Below are 18,813 nucleotides of genomic sequence, written 5' to 3'. Positions count from 1 at the left end.
TGTCAGTGGGACGGGGAAGACAGGGAATGTCAGTGTGATGGGGAGAGAGGGAATGTCAGTGGGACGGGGCTCACAGGGAATGTTAGTGGGATGGGGAGAGACAGGGAATGTCAGTGGGACCGGGGAGACAGGGAATGTCAGTGAGACGGGGAGATGGGGAATGTCAGTGAGATGGGGAATGTCAGTGAGACGGGGAGATGGGGAATGTCAGTGGGACGGGGGAGACAGGGAATGTCAGTGGCACGGGGGAGACGGAATGTCAGTGGGACGGGGGAGACGGAATGTCAGTGTGACAGGGGAGACAGGGAATGTCAGTGAGACGGGGAGATGGGGAATGTCAGTGAGATGGGGATTGTCAGTGAGACGGGGAAACAGCGAATGGCAGTGGGACGGGGGAGACGGGGAATGTCAGTGAGATGGGGAGAGGGAATGTCAGTGTGATGGGGAGACAGGGAATGTCAGTGAGACGCGGAATGTCAGTGAGACGGGGAGATGGGGAATGTCAGTGGGACGGGGAGATGGGGAATGTCAGTGGGACGGGGAGACAGGGAATGTCAGTGGGATGGGGGAGTCAGGGAATGTCACTGAGACGGGAGACAGGGAATGTCAGTGGGATGGGGAATGTCAGTTGGATGGGGGAGATGGGGAATGTCAGTGAGACGCGGAATGTCAGTGGGGCAGGGAGACAGGGAATGTCACTGGGATGAGGGGAGACAGGGAATGTCAGTGAGACGGGGAGACAGGGAATATCACTGAGACGGGGGAAAACGGGGAATGTCAGTGGGATGCGGAGATAGGGAATGTCAGTGGGATGGGGGAGACGGAATGTCAGTGGGATGGGGAGACAGGGAATGTCAGTGAGATGGGGGAGACAGGAAATGTCAGTGAGATGGGGGTGACAGGGATTGTCAGTGAGACGGGGAGACAGGGAATGTCAGTGGGAAGGGGGTGACAGGGATTGTCAGTGAGACGGGGAGACAGGGAATGTCAGTGTGATGGGAAGACAGGGAATGTCAGTGTGATGGGGAGAGACAGGGAATGTCAGTGGGACGGGGAGACAGGGAATGTCAGTGTGATGGGGGAGACGGGGAATGTCAGTGTGATGGGGGAGACGGGGAATGTCAGTGGGACGGGGGAGACGGGGAATGTCAGTGAGATGGGGGAGACAGGGAATGAATGTGGGATGGGGGAGATGGGGAATGTCAGTTGGATGGGGGAGATGGAATGAATGTGGGATGGGGAGACGGGGAATGTCAGTGGGGCAGGGAGACAGGGAATGTCAGTGGGATGGGGAGACGGGGAATGTCAGTGAGATGGGAAATGTCAGTGGGATGGGGAGACAGGGAATGAATGTGGGATGGGGGAGACGGAATGTCAGTGGGATGGGGAATGTCAGTGAGACGCGGAATGTCAGTGGGGCAGGGAGACAGGGAATGTCAGTGGGATGGGGAGACAGGGAATGTCAGTGGGATGGGGAGACAGGGAATGTCAGTGGGACGGGGAGATGGGGAATGTCAGTGAGATGGGGAATGTCAGTGAGACGGGGAGATGTGGAATGTCGGGGAGATGGGGAATGTCAGTGGGATGGGGGAGACAGGGAATGAATGTGGGATGGGGGAGATGGGGAATGTCAGTGAGACGGGGAGACAGGGAATATCAGTGAGACGGGAGAAAACGGGGAATGTCAGTGGGATGCGGAGACAGGGAATGTCAGTGTGATGGGGGAGACGGAATGTCAGTGGGATGGGAAGACAGGGAATGTCAGTGAGATGGGGGAGACAGGAAATGTCAGTGAGATGGGGGTGACAGGGATTGTCAGTGAGACGGGGAGACAGGGAATGTCAGTGTGATGGGGAGAAAGGGAATGTCAGTGAGACGGGGAGATGGGGAATGTCAGTGTGACGGGGGAGACAGGGAATGTCCGTGGGACGGGGGAGACGGAATGTCAGTGTGATGGGGAGAAAGGGAATGTCAGTGGGACGGGGCTCACAGGGAATGTTAGTGGGATGGGGAGAGACAGGGAATGTCAGTGGGATGGGGGAGACAGGGAATGAATGTGGGATGGGGGAGATGGGGAATGTCAGTTGGATGGGGGAGACAGGGAATGAATGTGGGATGGGGAGACGGGAAATGTCAGTGGGATGGGGAGACAGGGAATGTCAGTGGGATGGGGAGACAGGGAATGTCAGTGGGACGGGGAGACAGGGAATGTCAGTGGGATGGGGAATGTCAGTTGGATGGGGGAGATGGGGAATGTCAGTGAGACGCGGAATGTCAATTGGATGGGGGAGATGGGGAATGTCAGTGAGACGTGGAATGTCAGTGGGGCAGGGAGACAGGGAATGTCAGTGTGATGGGGAGACAGGGATTGTCAGTGTGATGGGGAGACAGGGAATGTCAGTGGGACGGGGAGACAGGGAATGTCAGTGTGATGGGGAGACAGGGAATGTCAGTGTGATGGGGAGAGAGGGAATGTCAGTGGGACGGGGAGACAGGGAATGTCAGTGGGACGGGGAGACAGGGAATGAATGTGGGATGGGGGAGACAGGGAATGTCAGTGGGATGGGGAATGTCAGTGAGACGCGGAATATCAGTGGGGCAGGGAGACAGGGAATGTCAGTGGGATGGGGAGACAGGGAATGTCAGTGGGACGGGGAGACAGGGAATGTCAGTGGGATGGGGAATGTCAGTTGGATGGGGGAGATGGGGAATGTCAGTGAGACGCGGAATGTCAATTGGATGGGGGAGATGGGGAATGTCAGTGAGACGCGGAATGTCAGTGGGGCAGGGAGACAGGGAATGTCAGTGTGATGGGGAAACAGGGATTGTCAGTGTGATGGGGAGACAGGGAATGTCAGTGGGACGGGGAGACAGGGAATGTCAGTGTGATGGGGAGACAGGGAATGTCAGTGTGATGGGGAGAGAGGGAATGTCAGTGGGACGGGGAGACAGGGAATGTCAGTGGGACGGGGAGACAGGGAATGTCAGTGTGATGGGGGAGACGGGGAATGTCAGTGTGATGGGGGAGACGGGGAATGTCAGTGGGACGGGGGAGACGGGGAATGTCAGTGAGATGGGGAGACAGGGAATGTCAGTGTGATGTGGAGACAGGGAATGTCAGTGAGACGCGGAATGTCAGTGAGAAACGGAGATGGGGAATGTCAGTGGGACGGGGAGATGGGGAATGTCAGTGGGACGGGGAGTCAGGGAATGTCACTGAGACGGGAGACAGGGAATGTCAGTGGGATGGGGAAGACAGGGAATGTCAGTGGGATGGGGAAGACAGGGAATGTCAGTAGGACGGGGGAGACAGGGAATGTCAGTGAGATGGGGAGACAGGGAATGTCAGTGTGATGGGGAGACAGGGAATGTCAGTGAGACGGGGAGATGGGGAATGTCAGTGGGACGGGGAGATGGGGAATGTCAGTGGGACGGGGAGATGGGGAATGTCAGTGGGATGGGGGAGTCAGGGAATGTCACTGAGACGGGAGACAAGGAATGTCAGTTGGACGGGGGAGACAGGGAATGTCAGTGGGACGGGGGAGACGGAATGTCAGTGTGACGGGGGAGACAGGGAATGTCAGTGGGACGGGGGAGACAGGGAATGTCAGTGGGATGGGGAGACAGGGAATGTCAGTGGGACGGGGAGACAGGGAATGTCAGTGAGATGTCGGAGACAGGGAATGTCAGTGGGACGGGGGAGACAGGGAATGTCAGTGAGACGGGGAGATGGGGAATGTCAGTGAGATGGGGAATGTCAGTGAGACGGGGAGATGGGGAATGTCAGTGGGACGGGGGAGACAGGGAATGTCAGTGGGACGGGGGAGACAGGGAATGTCAGTGGGACGGGGGAGACAGGGAATGTCAGTGAGATGGCGAATGTCAGTGAGACGGGGAGATGGGGAATGTCAGTGAGATGGTGGAGACAGGAAATGTCAGTGTGATGGGGAGATAGGGAATGTCAGTGTGATGGGGAGACAGGGAATGTCAGTGTGATGGGGAGACAGGGAATGTCAGTGGGACGGGGAGACGGGGAATGTCAGTGGGACGGGGAGACGGGGAATGTCAGTGGGACGGAGGAGACGGGGAATGTCAGTGAGATGGGGAGACAGCGAATGTCAGTGTGATGGGGAGACAGGGAATGTCAGTGAGACGAAGAATGTCAGTGAGACGGGGAGATGGGGAATGTCAGTGGGACGGGGAGATGGGGAATGTCAGTGGGATGGGGAGATGGGGAATGTCAGTGGGACGGGGAGACGGGGATTGTCAGTGAGACGGGGAGACAGGGAATGTCAGTGTGATGGGAAGACAGGGAATGTCAGTGTGATGGGGAGAGACAGGGAATGTCAGTGGGACGGGGAGACAGGGAATGTCAGTGTGATGGGGGAGACGGGGAATGTCAGTGTGATGGGGGAGACGGGGAATGTCAGTGGGACGGGGGAGACGGGGAATGTCAGTGAGATGGGGGAGACAGGGAATGAATGTGGGATGGGGGAGATGGGGAATGTCAGTTGGATGGGGGAGATGGAATGAATGTGGGATGGGGAGACGGGGAATGTCAGTGGGGCAGGGAGACAGGGAATGTCAGTGGGATGGGGAGACGGGGAATGTCAGTGAGATGGGAAATGTCAGTGGGATGGGGAGACAGGGAATGAATGTGGGATGGGGGAGACAGGGAATGTCAGTGGGATGGGGAATGTCAGTGAGACGCGGAATGTCAGTGGGGCAGGGAGACAGGGAATGTCAGTGGGATGGGGAGACAGGGAATGTCAGTGGGATGGGGAGACAGGGAATGTCAGTGGGACGGGGAGATGGGGAATGTCAGTGAGATGGGGAATGTCAGTGAGACGGGGAGATGGGGAATGTCGGGGAGATGGGGAATGTCAGTGGGATGGGGGAGACAGGGAATGAATGTGGGATGGGGGAGATGGGGAATGTCAGTGAGACGGGGAGACAGGGAATATCAGTGAGACGGGAGAAAACGGGGAATGTCAGTGGGATGCGGAGACAGGGAATGTCAGTGTGATGGGGGAGACGGAATGTCAGTGGGATGGGGAGACAGGGAATGTCAGTGAGATGGGGGAGACAGGAAATGTCAGTGAGATGGGGGTGACAGGGATTGTCAGTGAGACGGGGAGACAGGGAATGTCAGTGGGATGGGGGTGACAGGGATTGTCAGTGAGACGGGGAGACAGGGAATGTCAGTGTGATGGGGAGAAAGGGAATGTCAGTGAGACGGGGAGATGGGGAATGTCAGTGTGACGGGGGAGACAGGGAATGTCCGTGGGACGGGGGAGACGGAATGTCAGTGTGATGGGGAGAAAGGGAATGTCAGTGGGACGGGGCTCACAGGGAATGTTAGTGGGATGGGGAGAGACAGGGAATGTCAGTGGGATGGGGGAGACAGGGAATGAATGTGGGATGGGGGAGATGGGGAATGTCAGTTGGATGGGGGAGACAGGGAATGAATGTGGGATGGGGAGACGGGAAATGTCAGTGGGATGGGGAGACAGGGAATGTCAGTGGGATGGGGAGACAGGGAATGTCAGTGGGACGGGGAGACAGGGAATGTCAGTGGGATGGGGAATGTCAGTTGGATGGGGGAGATGGGGAATGTCAGTGAGACGCGGAATGTCAATTAGATGGGGGAGATGGGGAATGTCAGTGAGACGTGGAATGTCAGTGGGGCAGGGAGACAGGGAATGTCAGTGTGATGGGGAGACAGGGATTGTCAGTGTGATGGGGAGACAGGGAATGTCAGTGGGACGGGGAGACAGGGAATGTCAGTGTGATGGGGAGACAGGGAATGTCAGTGTGATGGGGAGAGAGGGAATGTCAGTGGGACGGGGAGACAGGGAATGTCAGTGGGACGGGGAGACAGGGAATGAATGTGGGATGGGGGAGACAGGGAATGTCAGTGGGATGGGGAATGTCAGTGAGACGCGGAATATCAGTGGGGCAGGGAGACAGGGAATGTCAGTGGGATGGGGAGACAGGGAATGTCAGTGGGACGGGGAGACAGGGAATGTCAGTGGGATGGGGAATGTCAGTTGGATGGGGGAGATGGGGAATGTCAGTGAGACGCGGAATGTCAATTGGATGGGGGAGATGGGGAATGTCAGTGAGACGCGGAATGTCAGTGGGGCAGGGAGACAGGGAATGTCAGTGTGATGGGGAGACAGGGATTGTCAGTGTGATGGGGAGACAGGGAATGTCAGTGGGACGGGGAGACAGGGAATGTCAGTGTGATGGGGAGACAGGGAATGTCAGTGTGATGGGGAGAGAGGGAATGTCAGTGGGACGGGGAGACAGGGAATGTCAGTGGGACGGGGAGACAGGGAATGTCAGTGTGATGGGGGAGACGGGGAATGTCAGTGTGATGGGGGAGACGGGGAATGTCAGTGGGACGGGGGAGACGGGGAATGTCAGTGAGATGGGGAGACAGGGAATGTCAGTGTGATGTGGAGACAGGGAATGTCAGTGAGACGCGGAATGTCAGTGAGAAACGGAGATGGGGAATGTCAGTGGGACGGGGAGATGGGGAATGTCAGTGGGACGGGGAGACAGGGAATGTCAGTGGGATGGGGGAGTCAGGGAATGTCACTGAGACGGGAGACAGGGAATGTCAGTGGGATGGGGAAGACAGGGAATGTCAGTAGGACGGGGGAGACAGGGAATGTCAGTGAGATGGGGAGACAGGGAATGTCAGTGTGATGGGGAGACAGGGAATGTCAGTGAGACGGGGAGATGGGGAATGTCAGTGGGACGGGGAGATGGGGAATGTCAGTGGGACGGGGAGACAGGGAATGTCAGTGGGATGGGGGAGTCAGGGAATGTCACTGAGACGGGAGACAAGGAATGTCAGTTGGACGGGGGAGACAGGGAATGTCAGTGGGACGGGGGAGACGGAATGTCAGTGTGACGGGGGAGACAGGGAATGTCAGTGGGACGGGGGAGACAGGGAATGTCAGTGGGACGGGGAGACAGGGAATGTCAGTGAGATGGCGGAGACAGGGAATGTCAGTGGGACGGGGGAGACAGGGAATGTCAGTGAGACGGGGAGATGGGGAATGTCAGTGAGATGGGGAATGTCAGTGAGACGGGGAGATGGGGAATGTCAGTGGGACGGGGGAGACAGGGAATGTCAGTGGGACGGGGGAGACAGGGAATGTCAGTGGGACGGGGGAGACAGGGAATGTCAGTGAGATGGCGAATGTCAGTGAGACGGGGAGATGGGGAATGTCAGTGAGATGGTGGAGACAGGAAATGTCAGTGTGATGGGGAGATAGGGAATGTCAGTGTGATGGGGAGACAGGGAATGTCAGTGTGATGGGGAGACAGGGAATGTCAGTGGGACGGGGAGACGGGGAATGTCAGTGGGACGGGGAGACGGGGAATGTCAGTGGGACGGAGGAGACGGGGAATGTCAGTGAGATGGGGAGACAGCGAATGTCAGTGTGATGGGGAGACAGGGAATGTCAGTGAGACGAAGAATGTCAGTGAGACGGGGAGATGGGGAATGTCAGTGGGACGGGGAGATGGGGAATGTCAGTGGGACGGGGAGATGGGGAATGTCAGTGGGACGGGGAGACGGGGATTGTCAGTGAGACGGGGAGACAGGGAATGTCAGTGTGATGGGAAGACAGGGAATGTCAGTGTGATGGGGAGAGACAGGGAATGTCAGTGGGACGGGGAGACAGGGAATGTCAGTGTGATGGGGGAGACGGGGAATGTCAGTGTGATGGGGGAGACGGGGAATGTCAGTGGAACGGGGGAGACGGGGAATGTCAGTGAGATGGGAGAGACAGGGAATGAATGTGGGATGGGGGAGATGGGGAATGTCAGTTGGATGGGGGAGATGGAATGAATGTGGGATGGGGAGACGGGGAATGTCAGTGGGGCAGGGAGACAGGGAATGTCAGTGGGATGGGGAGACGGGGAATGTCAGTGAGATGGGAAATGTCAGTGGGATGGGGAGACAGGGAATGAATGTGGGATGGGGGAGACAGGGAATGTCAGTGGGATGGGGAATGTCAGTGAGACGCGGAATGTCAGTGGGGCAGGGAGACAGGGAATGTCAGTGGGATGGGGAGACAGGGAATGTCAGTGGGATGGGGAGACAGGGAATGTCAGTGGGACGGGGAGATGGGGAATGTCAGTGAGATGGGGAATGTCAGTGAGACGGGTAGATGGGGAATGTCGGGGAGATGGGGAATGTCAGTGGGATGGGGGAGACAGGGAATGAATGTGGGATGGGGGAGATGGGGAATGTCAGTGAGACGGGGAGACAGGGAATATCAGTGAGACGGGAGAAAACGGGGAATGTCAGTGGGATGCGGAGACAGGGAATGTCAGTGTGATGGGGGAGACGGAATGTCAGTGGGATGGGGAGACAGGGAATGTCAGTGAGATGGGGGAGACAGGAAATGTCAGTGAGATGGGGGTGACAGGGATTGTCAGTGAGACGGGGAGACAGGGAATGTCAGTGGGATGGGGGTGACAGGGATTGTCAGTGAGACGGGGAGACAGGGAATGTCAGTGTGATGGGGAGAAAGGGAATGTCAGTGAGACGGGGAGATGGGGAATGTCAGTGTGACGGGGGAGACAGGGAATGTCCGTGGGACGGGGGAGACGGAATGTCAGTGTGATGGGGAGAAAGGGAATGTCAGTGGGACGGGGCTCACAGGGAATGTTAGTGGGATGGGGAGAGACAGGGAATGTCAGTGGGATGGGGGAGACAGGGAATGAATGTGGGATGGGGGAGATGGGGAATGTCAGTTGGATGGGGGAGACAGGGAATGAATGTGGGATGGGGAGACGGGAAATGTCAGTGGGATGGGGAGAAAGGGAATGTCAGTGGGATAGGGTGACAGGGAATGTCAGTGGGACGGGGAGACAGGGAATGTCAGTGGGATGGGGAATGTCAGTTGGATGGGGGAGATGGGGAATGTCAGTGAGACGCGGAATGTCAATTGGATGGGGGAGATGGGGAATGTCAGTGAGACGCGGAATGTCAGTGGGGCAGGGAGACAGGGAATGTCAGTGTGATGGGGAGACAGGGATTGTCAGTGTGATGGGGAGACAGGGAATGTCAGTGGGACGGGGAGACAGGGAATGTCAGTGTGATGGGGAGACAGGGAATGAATGTGGGATGGGGGAGACAGGGAATGTCAGTGGGATGGGGAATGTCAGTGAGACGCGGAATATCAGTGGGGCAGGGAGACAGGGAATGTCAGTGGGACGGGGAGACAGGGAATGTCAGTGGGATGGGGAATGTCAGTTGGATGGGGGAGATGGGGAATGTCAGTCTGACGCGGAATGTCAATTGGATGGGGGAGATGGGGAATGTCAGTGAGACGCGGAATGTCAGTGGGGCAGGGAGACAGGGAATGTCAGTGTGATGGGGAGACAGGGATTGTCAGTGTGATGGGGAGACAGGGAATGTCAGTGGGACGGGGAGACAGGGAATGTCAGTGTGATGGGGAGACAGGGAATGTCAGTGTGATGGGGAGAGAGGGAATGTCAGTGGGACGGGGAGACAGGGAATGTCAGTGGGACGGGGAGACAGGGAATGTCAGTGTGATGGGGGAGACGGGGAATGTCAGTGTGATGGGGTAGACGGGGAATGTCAGTGGGACGGGGGAGACGGGGAATGTCAGTGAGATGGGGAGACAGGGAATGTCAGTGTGATGTGGAGACAGGGAATGTCAGTGAGACGCGGAATGTCAGTGAGAAACGGAGATGGGGAATGTCAGTGGGACGGGGAGATGGGGAATGTCAGTGGGACGGGGAGACAGGGAATGTCAGTGGGATGGGGGAGTCAGGGAATGTCACTGAGACGGGAGACAGGGAATGTCAGTGGGATGGGGAAGACAGGGAATGTCAGTAGGACGGGGGAGACAGGGAATGTCAGTGAGATGGGGAGACAGGGAATGTCAGTGTGATGGGGAGACAGGGAATGTCAGTGAGATGGGGAGATGGGGAATGTCAGTGGGACGGGGAGATGGGGAATGTCAGTGGGACGGGGAGACAGGGAATGTCAGTGGGATGGGGGAGTCAGGGAATGTCACTGAGACGGGAGACAAGGAATGTCAGTTGGACGGGGGAGACAGGGAATGTCAGTGGGACGGGGGAGACGGAATGTCAGTGTGACGGGGGAGACAGGGAATGTCAGTGGGACGGGGGAGACAGGGAATGTCAGTGGGATGGGGAGACAGGGAATGTCAGTGGGACGGGGAGACAGGGAATGTCAGTGAGATGGCGGAGACAGGGAATGTCAGTGGGACGGGGGAGACAGGGTATGTCAGTGAGACGGGGAGATGGGGAATGTCAGTGAGATGGGGAATGTCAGTGAGACGGGGAGATGGGGAATGTCAGTGGGACGGGGGAGACAGGGAATGTCAGTGGGACGGGGGAGACAGGGAATGTCAGTGGGACGGGGGAGACAGGGAATGTCAGTGAGATGGCGAATGTCAGTGAGACGGGGAGATGGGGAATGTCAGTGAGATGGTGGAGACAGGAAATGTCAGTGTGATGGGGAGATAGGGAATGTCAGTGTGATGGGGAGACAGGGAATGTCAGTGTGATGGGGAGACAGGGAATGTCAGTGGGACGGGGAGACGGGGAATGTCAGTGGGACGGGGAGACGGGGAATGTCAGTGGGACGGAGGAGACGGGGAATGTCAGTGAGATGGGGAGACAGGGAATGTCAGTGTGATGGGGAGACAGGGAATGTCAGTGAGACGAAGAATGTCAGTGAGACGGGGAGATGGGGAATGTCAGTGGGACGGGGAGATGGGGAATGTCAGTGGGACGGGGAGACGGGGAATGTCAGTGGGACGGGGAGACGGGGAATGTCACTGAGACGGGAGACGGGGAATGTCAGTGGGATGGGGAAGACAGGGAATGTCAGTGAGACGGGGGAGACAGGGAATGTCAGTGAGACGGGGGAGACAGGGAATGTCAGTGGGACGGGGAGACAGGGAATTTCACTGAGACGGGAGACAGGGAATGTCAGTGGGACGGGGAGACAGGGAATGTCACTGAGACTGGAGACAGGGAATGTCAGTGGGATGGGGAAGGCAGGGAATGTCAGTGAGACGGGGGAGACAGGGAATGTCAGTGAGACGGGGGAGACAGGGAATGTCAGTGGGACGGGGGAGACAGGGAATATCAGTTGGACGGGGGAGACAGGGAATGTCAGTGGGACGGGGGAGACGGAATGTCAGTGTGACGGGGGAGACAGGGAATGTCAGTGTGATGGGGCGAGAGGGAATGTCAGTGGGACGGGGCTCACAGGGAATGTTAGTGGGATGGGGAGAGACAGGGAATGTCAGTGGGGCCGGGGAGACAGGGAATGTCAGTGAGACGGGGAGATGGGGAATGTCAGTGAGATGGGGAGATGGGGAATGTCAGTGGGACGGGGGAGACAGGGAATGTCAGTGGCACGGGGGAGACAGGGAATGTCAGTTGGATGGGGGAGATGGAATGAATGTGGGATGGGGAGACGGGGAATGTCAGTGGGGCAGGGAGACAGGGAATGTCAGTGGGATGGGGAGACGGGGAATGTCAGTGGGATGGGGAGACAGGGAATGAATGTGGGATGGGGGAGACAGGGAATGTCAGTGGGATGGGGAATGTCAGTGAGAAGCGGAATGTCAGTGGGGCAGGGAGACAGGGAATGTCAGTGGGATGGGGAGACAGGGAATGTCAGTGGGACGGGAAGACAGGGAATGTCAGTGGGATGGGGAATGTTAGTTGGATGAGGGAGGGGGAATGTCAGTGAGACGCGGGATGTCAGTGGGGCAGGGAGACAGGGAATGTCAGTGGGATGAGGGGAGACAGGGAATGTCAGTGAGACGGGGAGACAGGGAATATCACTGAGACGGGGAAAACGGGGAATGTTAGTGGGATGCGGAGACGGAATGTCAGTGGGATGGGGGAGACGGAATGTCAGTGGGATGGGGGAGACGGAATGTCAGTGGGATGGGGAGACAGGGAATGTCAGTGGGACGGGGAGACAGGGAATCAGTGAGATGGGGGAGACAGGGAATGTCAGTGAGACGGGGAGATGGGGAATGTCAGTGAGATGGGGAATGTCAGTGAGACGGGGAGATGGGGAATGTCAGTGGGACGGGGGAGACAGGGAATGTCAGTGGGACGGGGGAGACAGGGAATGTCAGTGAGATGGCGAATGTCAGTGAGACGGGGAGATGGGGAATGTCAGTGAGATGGTGAGACAGAATGTCAGTGTGATGGGGAGACAGGGAATGTCAGTGTGATGGGGAGACAGGGAATGTCAGTGAGACGGGGAGATGGGGAATGTCAGTGGGACGGGGAGATCTGGAATGTCAGTGGGATGGGGAGACAGGGAATGTCAGTGGGATGGGGGAGTCAGGGAATGTCACTGAGACGGGAGACGGGGAATGTCAGTGGGATGGGGAGATGGGGAATGTCAGTGAGACGGGGAATGTCAGTGAGACGGGGAGACGGGGAATGTCAGTGAGATGGGGAATGTCAGTGGGACGGGGGAGACAGGGAATGTCAGTGAGATGGGGGAGACAGGGAATGTCAGTGTGATGGGGAGACAGGGAATGTCAGTGAGATGGGGAGACAGGGAATGTCAGTGGGACGGGGAGACGGGGAATGTCAGTGAGATGGGGAATGTCAGTGGGATGGGGAGACAGGGAATGAATGTGGGATGGGGGACACAGGGAATGTCAGTTGGATGGGGGAGATGGGGAATGTCAGTGAGACACGGAATGTCAGTGGGATGAGGGGAGACAGGGAATGTCAGTGAGACGAGGAGACAGGGAATATCTGTGAGACGGGGGGAAAACGGGGAATGTCAGTGGGATGCGGAGACAGGGAATGTCAGTGGGATGGGGGAGACGGAATGTCAGTGAGATGGGGAGACAGGGAATGTCAGTGAGATGGGGGAGACAGGAAATGTCAGTGAGATGGGGGAGACAGGGATTGTCAGTGAGACTGGGAGACAGGGAATGTCAGTGGGATGGGGGTGACAGGGATTGTCAGTGAGACGGGGAGACAGGGAATGTCAGTGTGATGGGGAGACAGGGAATGTCAGTGAGACGGGGAGATGGGGAATGTCAGTGAGACGGGAAGATGGGGAATGTCAGTGGGACGGGGGAGACGGGGAATGTCAGTGTGATGGGGAGACAGGGAATGTCAGTGGGATGGGGGAGACATGGAATGTCAGTGGGACGGGGAGACAAGGAATGTCTGTGGGACGGGGGAGGCAGGGAATGTCAGTGAGACGGGGAGATGGGGAATGTCAGTGGGACGGGGGAGACAGGGAATGTCAGTGAGATGGGGGAGACAGGGAACGTCATTGTGATGGGGAGACAGGGAATGTCAGTGAGATGGGGAGACAGGGAATATCAGTGAGACGGGGAAAATGGGGAATGTCAGTGGGATGCGGAGACAGGGAACGTCAGTGTGATGGGGGAGACAGGGAATGACATTGTGATGGGGGAGACGGGGAATGTCAGTGAGACGGGGGAGACGGGGAATGTCAGTGTGACGGGGAGACGGGGAATGTCAGTGAGACGTGGGGAGACGGGGAATGTCAGTGGGATGGGGAGACAGGGAATGTCAGTGGGATGGGGGTGACAGGGAATGTGCTCGGAATAGTGGGGGGCAGGGGGGGTGGAGTGCGAACCATGACAATGGGCTGTTAGATGGAGATTGATGTCAGTGGACCAGAGTAACTGGGCAAGTGGGAATGGGAGGAGGAGACTGATGTCAGAAGAATGGGTTGGGAGGGATCGAGGTGATGGGTTTGATAGAGACTGACGTTGGAAAGATGGGGTGGGAGTGATCGAGATGACGGGTTTGATAGAGACTGATGTCGGAAGGGTGGGGTGGGAGGGATCGTGATGACGGGTTTGATAGAGACTGATGTCGGAAGGGTGGCAGTGGGAGACAGAGAAACGGTGACATGGAGGACAGAAAACGATGGGGGGTGCTAGAAGGTGTATATCAGCTGAGTGTGGTGCAGTCCAATCAAAATGAGTGTCACTTTCACTGAGATAGTGTGTCTCGGTGACGTGAGCGTGCGGACGTCTGGGTGGCGTGAGCGTGCGGACGTCTGGGTGGCGTGAGCGTGCGGACGTCTGGGTGGCGTGAGCGTGCGGACGTCTGGGTGGCGTGAGCGTGCGGACGTCTGGGTGGCGTGAGCGTGCGGACGTCTGGGTGGCGTGAGCGTGCGGACGTCTGGGTGGCGTGAGCGTGCGGACGTCTGGGTGGCGTGAGCGTGCGGACGTCTGGGTGGCGTGAGCGTGCGGACGTCTGGGTGGCGTGAGCGTGCGGACGTCTCGGTGGCGTGAGCGTGCGGACGTCTGGGTGGCGTGAGCGTGCGGACGTCTGGGTGGCGTGAGCGTGCGGACGTCTGGGTGGCGTGAGCGTGCGGACGTCTCGGTGGCGTGAGCGTGCGGACGTCTGGGTGGCGTGAGCGTGCGGACGTCTCGGTGGCGTGAGCGTGCGGACGTCTGGGTGGCGTGAGCGTGCGGACGTCTGGGTGGCGTGAGCGTGCGGACGTCTGGGTGGCGTGAGCGTGCGGACGTCTCGGTGGCGTGAGCGTGCGGACGTCTCGGTAGCGTGAAACATAGAAAACCTACAGCACAATACCGGCCCATTGGCCCACAATGTTGTGCTGAACATGTGCTTAACTTTAGAAATTACCTCGGGTTACCCATACCCCTCTATTTTTCTGAGCTCCATATACCCGTCCAGGAGTCTCTTAAAAGACCCTATCGCATCCACCTCCACCACTGTCGCCGGCAGCCCATTCTATGCACTCACAACTCTCTGCATAAAACACTTACCTCTGACATCTCCTCTGTACTACTTCCAAGCACCTTAAAACTATGCCCTCTCATGTTAGCTGTTTCAGCCCGGGGAAAAAGCCTCTGACTCTCCACATAATCAATGTCTCTCATCATCTTGTACACCTCTATCAGGTCACCTGTCATCCTCTGTCACTCCAAGGAGAAAAGGCCGAGTTCACTCAACCTATTCTCATATGGCACGCTCCCCAATCCAGGCAACATCCTTGTAAATCTCCTCTGCACCCTTTCTGCTTCCACATCCTTCGTGTAGTGAGGTCACCAGAACTTAGCTGTACTCCAAGTGTGGTCTGACCAGAGTCCTATATAGATGTAACATTATCTCTTGGTTCTTAAAACTCAATCCCATCATTGATGAAGGCTAATACACCGAATGCCTTAACCACAGAGTCAACCTATGTAGCTGCTTTGAGTGTCCTATGGACTCAGACCCCAAGATCCCTCTGATCCTCCACACTGCCAAGAGTCTTACCATTAATACTATATTCTGCCATCATATTTGACCTACCAAAATGACCCACTTCACACTTGTCTGGGTTGAACTCCATCTGCCACTTCTCAGCCCAGTTTTGCATTCTATCAATGTCCTGCTGTAACCACTGACCGCCCTCCACACTATTCACAACATCCCCAACCTTTGTGTCATCAGCAAACTTACTAACACATCCCTCCACTTCCTCATCCAGGTCATTTATAAAAATCACGAAGAGTAAGGGTCCCAGAACAGATCCCTGAGGCACTCCACTGCTGATCGACTTCCATGCAGAATATGATCCATCTACAACCACTCTTTACCTTCTGTGGGCAAGCCAGTTCTGGATCCACAAAGCAATGTCCCCTTGGATTCCATGTGAGTTGGGGTTTGGATGGTGTGAGGGAATGGACTGTCTGGATGGTGTGAGAGAGCGGGAACCTAGGCAGAGTGAGGGAGCGGGCCGTCTGGATGGTGTGAGAAAGCGGGCTGTCTGGGACGTGTGAGGGAACGGGCTGTCTGGGACGTGTGAGTGTGCGAGAGAGTAGTGAATCTGTGGAATGCTCTGACACAGAGTGTGGCGGAGGCCAAGTCCGTGGGTATATTTAAGGCAGAAGTTGATTGTTTCCTGATCGGTCAGGGCATCAAAGGTGAAAGGCAGGTGCATGGATTTGAGTGGGATCTGGGTTCGGGTGTGATGGTGGAGCAGACTCAATGGGTTGAATGGCCTTATTCTGCTCTTATATCTTATGGGTGGAGACCATAGTCTTGGAGAGTCCAAAGCTACAGGAAACAAATATACCAGACAGATAATGCCAGATCAGGTATAAGATATACCAGACGGGTAACTTCTTTACACAGAGGGTAATGAGGAGCTGCCACATCTGGTGGCTCTGGCGGATACTATTGTCAAATTTGAGGCCTTGGGAGGGGCGTGGATTAACAGGGAGGTTGCCATGGGCCAGTAAATTGAAGGGCCTGGTTTCCTCTGTAACCTTGTCCTCTCCATCCTCAGCTCCATCTCTAATTTCTCACTGCTTTATACTCCCCCTAATCCAGGCCACCCTTATTCTCTTCTTCCTCAGTCAGTCTATGTGCCCTCCTTCCCCCTCTTAATTACCTCTTCTCCCCCTCCTACCACTTCCCCGCCCCTCCACCCCTCAGTCGCATTCCTCAATCTCTATACCCTACCGCTCCCAGATACCCTCACTCTACCTCCCTCAACCCAACCTCCCCGCTCGCTCGCTTACCCTCCCTCCTCCCCATGCACATCCCTCCCTCACTCCGCAACACTGCCCAACCTTTCCCTTCTAAAAACTTCTGCGTACCTCTTAACCCTCCTTCTGACTTTTAAGGTAAGTTGGTACCTCCTACCCTTCACTCCAGGACCTCACCTCAATTGCGGCCCCTTCGAGTAAACTTCGCCCGGCCAGATGAACACTTCCGGGTCACTCCGCGCTTAACTTCCGGCGCTACGTGGCCGCGCCTCGCGGATTGGTGTGTGTTTGTGTAAGTGCGTGAGTGTGTCACTGTGAGTGTATCAGTGTCTGTCTCTGAGTGTGTCAGCATGTGTGTGAGTGTGTCTGTCACTGTGACTGTATCAGTGTCTGTCTCTGAGTGTGTCAGCATGTGTGTGAGTGTGTCTGTCACTGTGACTGTATCAGTGTCTGTCTCTGAGTGTGTGTTTGTGTAAGTGCGTGTCTGAGTGTGTCAGCATGTGTGTGAGTGTGTGTGTGTCTGTATGAGCATGTCAGTGCCTGTCACTGTGAGTGTATCAGTGGGTGTCTGAGTGTGTTAGTGTGTGCATCAGTGTCTATGAGAGTCTCATTGTGTCTGTATAAGTGTGTCAGTGTGTGTATGTATGTGTTTCTGTGTGTGGCTCACTGAGTGTGTGTGTGTGTATCATTGTGCCACACTGAGTGTGTTGGAGTGTGTCCCCAGCGAGTCTTTATGAATGTGTCACGCTGTGTCCCACAGTGACAGTATCACGTAGTGTGTGTCACTCTATAACAGTTTGTACATGTATGAGTCAGTGTTTTCGTGAGTATCCACATGCACAGTGACATTGTGTGTATTGGTGTGACGGGTCGCGTATGACTGGCGTTACTCATACTTCTGCACGCTCTTCTTTGTCCAGCTCTGCTTTCAACACTCATCAGCTCACAAGTTCAAACAGTTTGTGGAAGTAAATTTACAAAGTTGATAGAAAGGACAGGCAGGAGATGAGGCTTAATCACAGGCAGTGGGATGAGTTACAGGGAAATAGAGGCGTGGTGCAGTTAAAACAGAAAATAACCAATACGAGACAAAGTGTTACATTTGAATGCACGCTGCATAAGAAATAAAATGGACGATCTTGAAATTCAGATACCAGATTGGCAAATATGACATTGTGGCCATTTCTGAAACTTGGCTCAAGGATGGCTGTCATTGGGAGCTGAATGTCCAAGGATATACGGTGTATCGGAAAGATAGGTTAGTAGGCCGAGGGGGTGGTGTGGCTCTGTATAAGAAATAATATTAAATCATTGGAAAGGGATGACATAGAATTGGAAGGTGTAGAGTCTCTATGGGTTGGGTTAAGAAATAGCAAGGAGAAAATGGCAGTTGTATACAGGCCTCCAAACCAGCCAGGATGTGGATTACAAATTACAACAGGATATAGAAAAGGCGTGTCAGAAAGGCAATGTCATGATAATTGTTGGGGATTTTAACGTGAAGGTGGATTGGGAAAACCAGGCCAGTACTGGACCTCGAGAGAGAATTTGTAGAATGTCTGCGAGATGGCTTTTTAGAACAGCTTGTTGTTGAGCCCACTAGGGGATCAGCTGTGCTGGATTTGAATCTCTTGTGGATAGGGTGGTGAAGAAAGCTTTTGGTGTGCTGGTCTTTATAAATCAGAGCATTGAGTATAGGAGTTGGGATGTAATGGTAAAATTGTACAAGGCATTGGTAAGGCTGAATTGGAGTATTGTGTACAGTTCTGGTCACCGAATTATAGGAAAGATATCAACAAAATAGAGAGAGTACAGAGAAGATTTACTAGAATGTTACCTGGGTTTCAGCACTGAAATTACAGGGAAAGGCTGAACAAGTTAGGTCTTTATTCTTCGGAGCGTAGAAGGTTGAGGGGGGACTTGATAGAGGTAATTAAAATAATGAGGGGGATAGATTGAGTTGATGTGGATAGGCTTTATCCATTGAGAGTAGGGGAGATTCAAACAAGAGAACAAGATTTGAGAGTTGAGCAAAAGTTTAAGGGTAACACGAGGGGGAATTTCTTTACTCAGAGAGTGGTAGCTGTGTGGAATGAGCTTCCAGTAGAAGTGATAGAGGCAGGTTCAGTATTGTCATTTAAAGTAAAATTGGATAGGTATATGGACAGGAAAGGAATGGAGGGTTATGGGCCGAGTGCAGGCCAGTGGGACCAGGTGAGTGTAAGCGTCGGCACGGACGAGAACGGCTGAGATGGCC

The 18,813-nt window shown here is 55.4% G+C and overlaps 1 protein-coding gene across 2 annotated transcripts in view; it reads right to left on the bottom strand.

The window, feature by feature from the left end:
- LOC132392016 (dynactin subunit 1-like) overlaps positions 1-16,827 on the bottom strand; it is a 284,878-nt gene extending 268,051 nt beyond the window's left edge. The window contains exon 1 of one of the 2 annotated variants that reach the window (XM_059965917.1): positions 16,734-16,827. The gene's annotated coding sequence lies outside the window, so the exon portion shown is untranslated. The other variant, XM_059965919.1, reaches the window with a different exon arrangement.
- Between the last annotated feature and the right edge of the window lie 1,986 nt (positions 16,828-18,813).

This window comes from Hypanus sabinus, chromosome 3, assembly GCF_030144855.1.
Source record: "Hypanus sabinus isolate sHypSab1 chromosome 3, sHypSab1.hap1, whole genome shotgun sequence".
Classification (NCBI taxonomy): Eukaryota; Metazoa; Chordata; class Chondrichthyes; order Myliobatiformes; family Dasyatidae; genus Hypanus; species Hypanus sabinus.
This window is presented reverse-complemented; position numbering and strand designations above follow the sequence as displayed.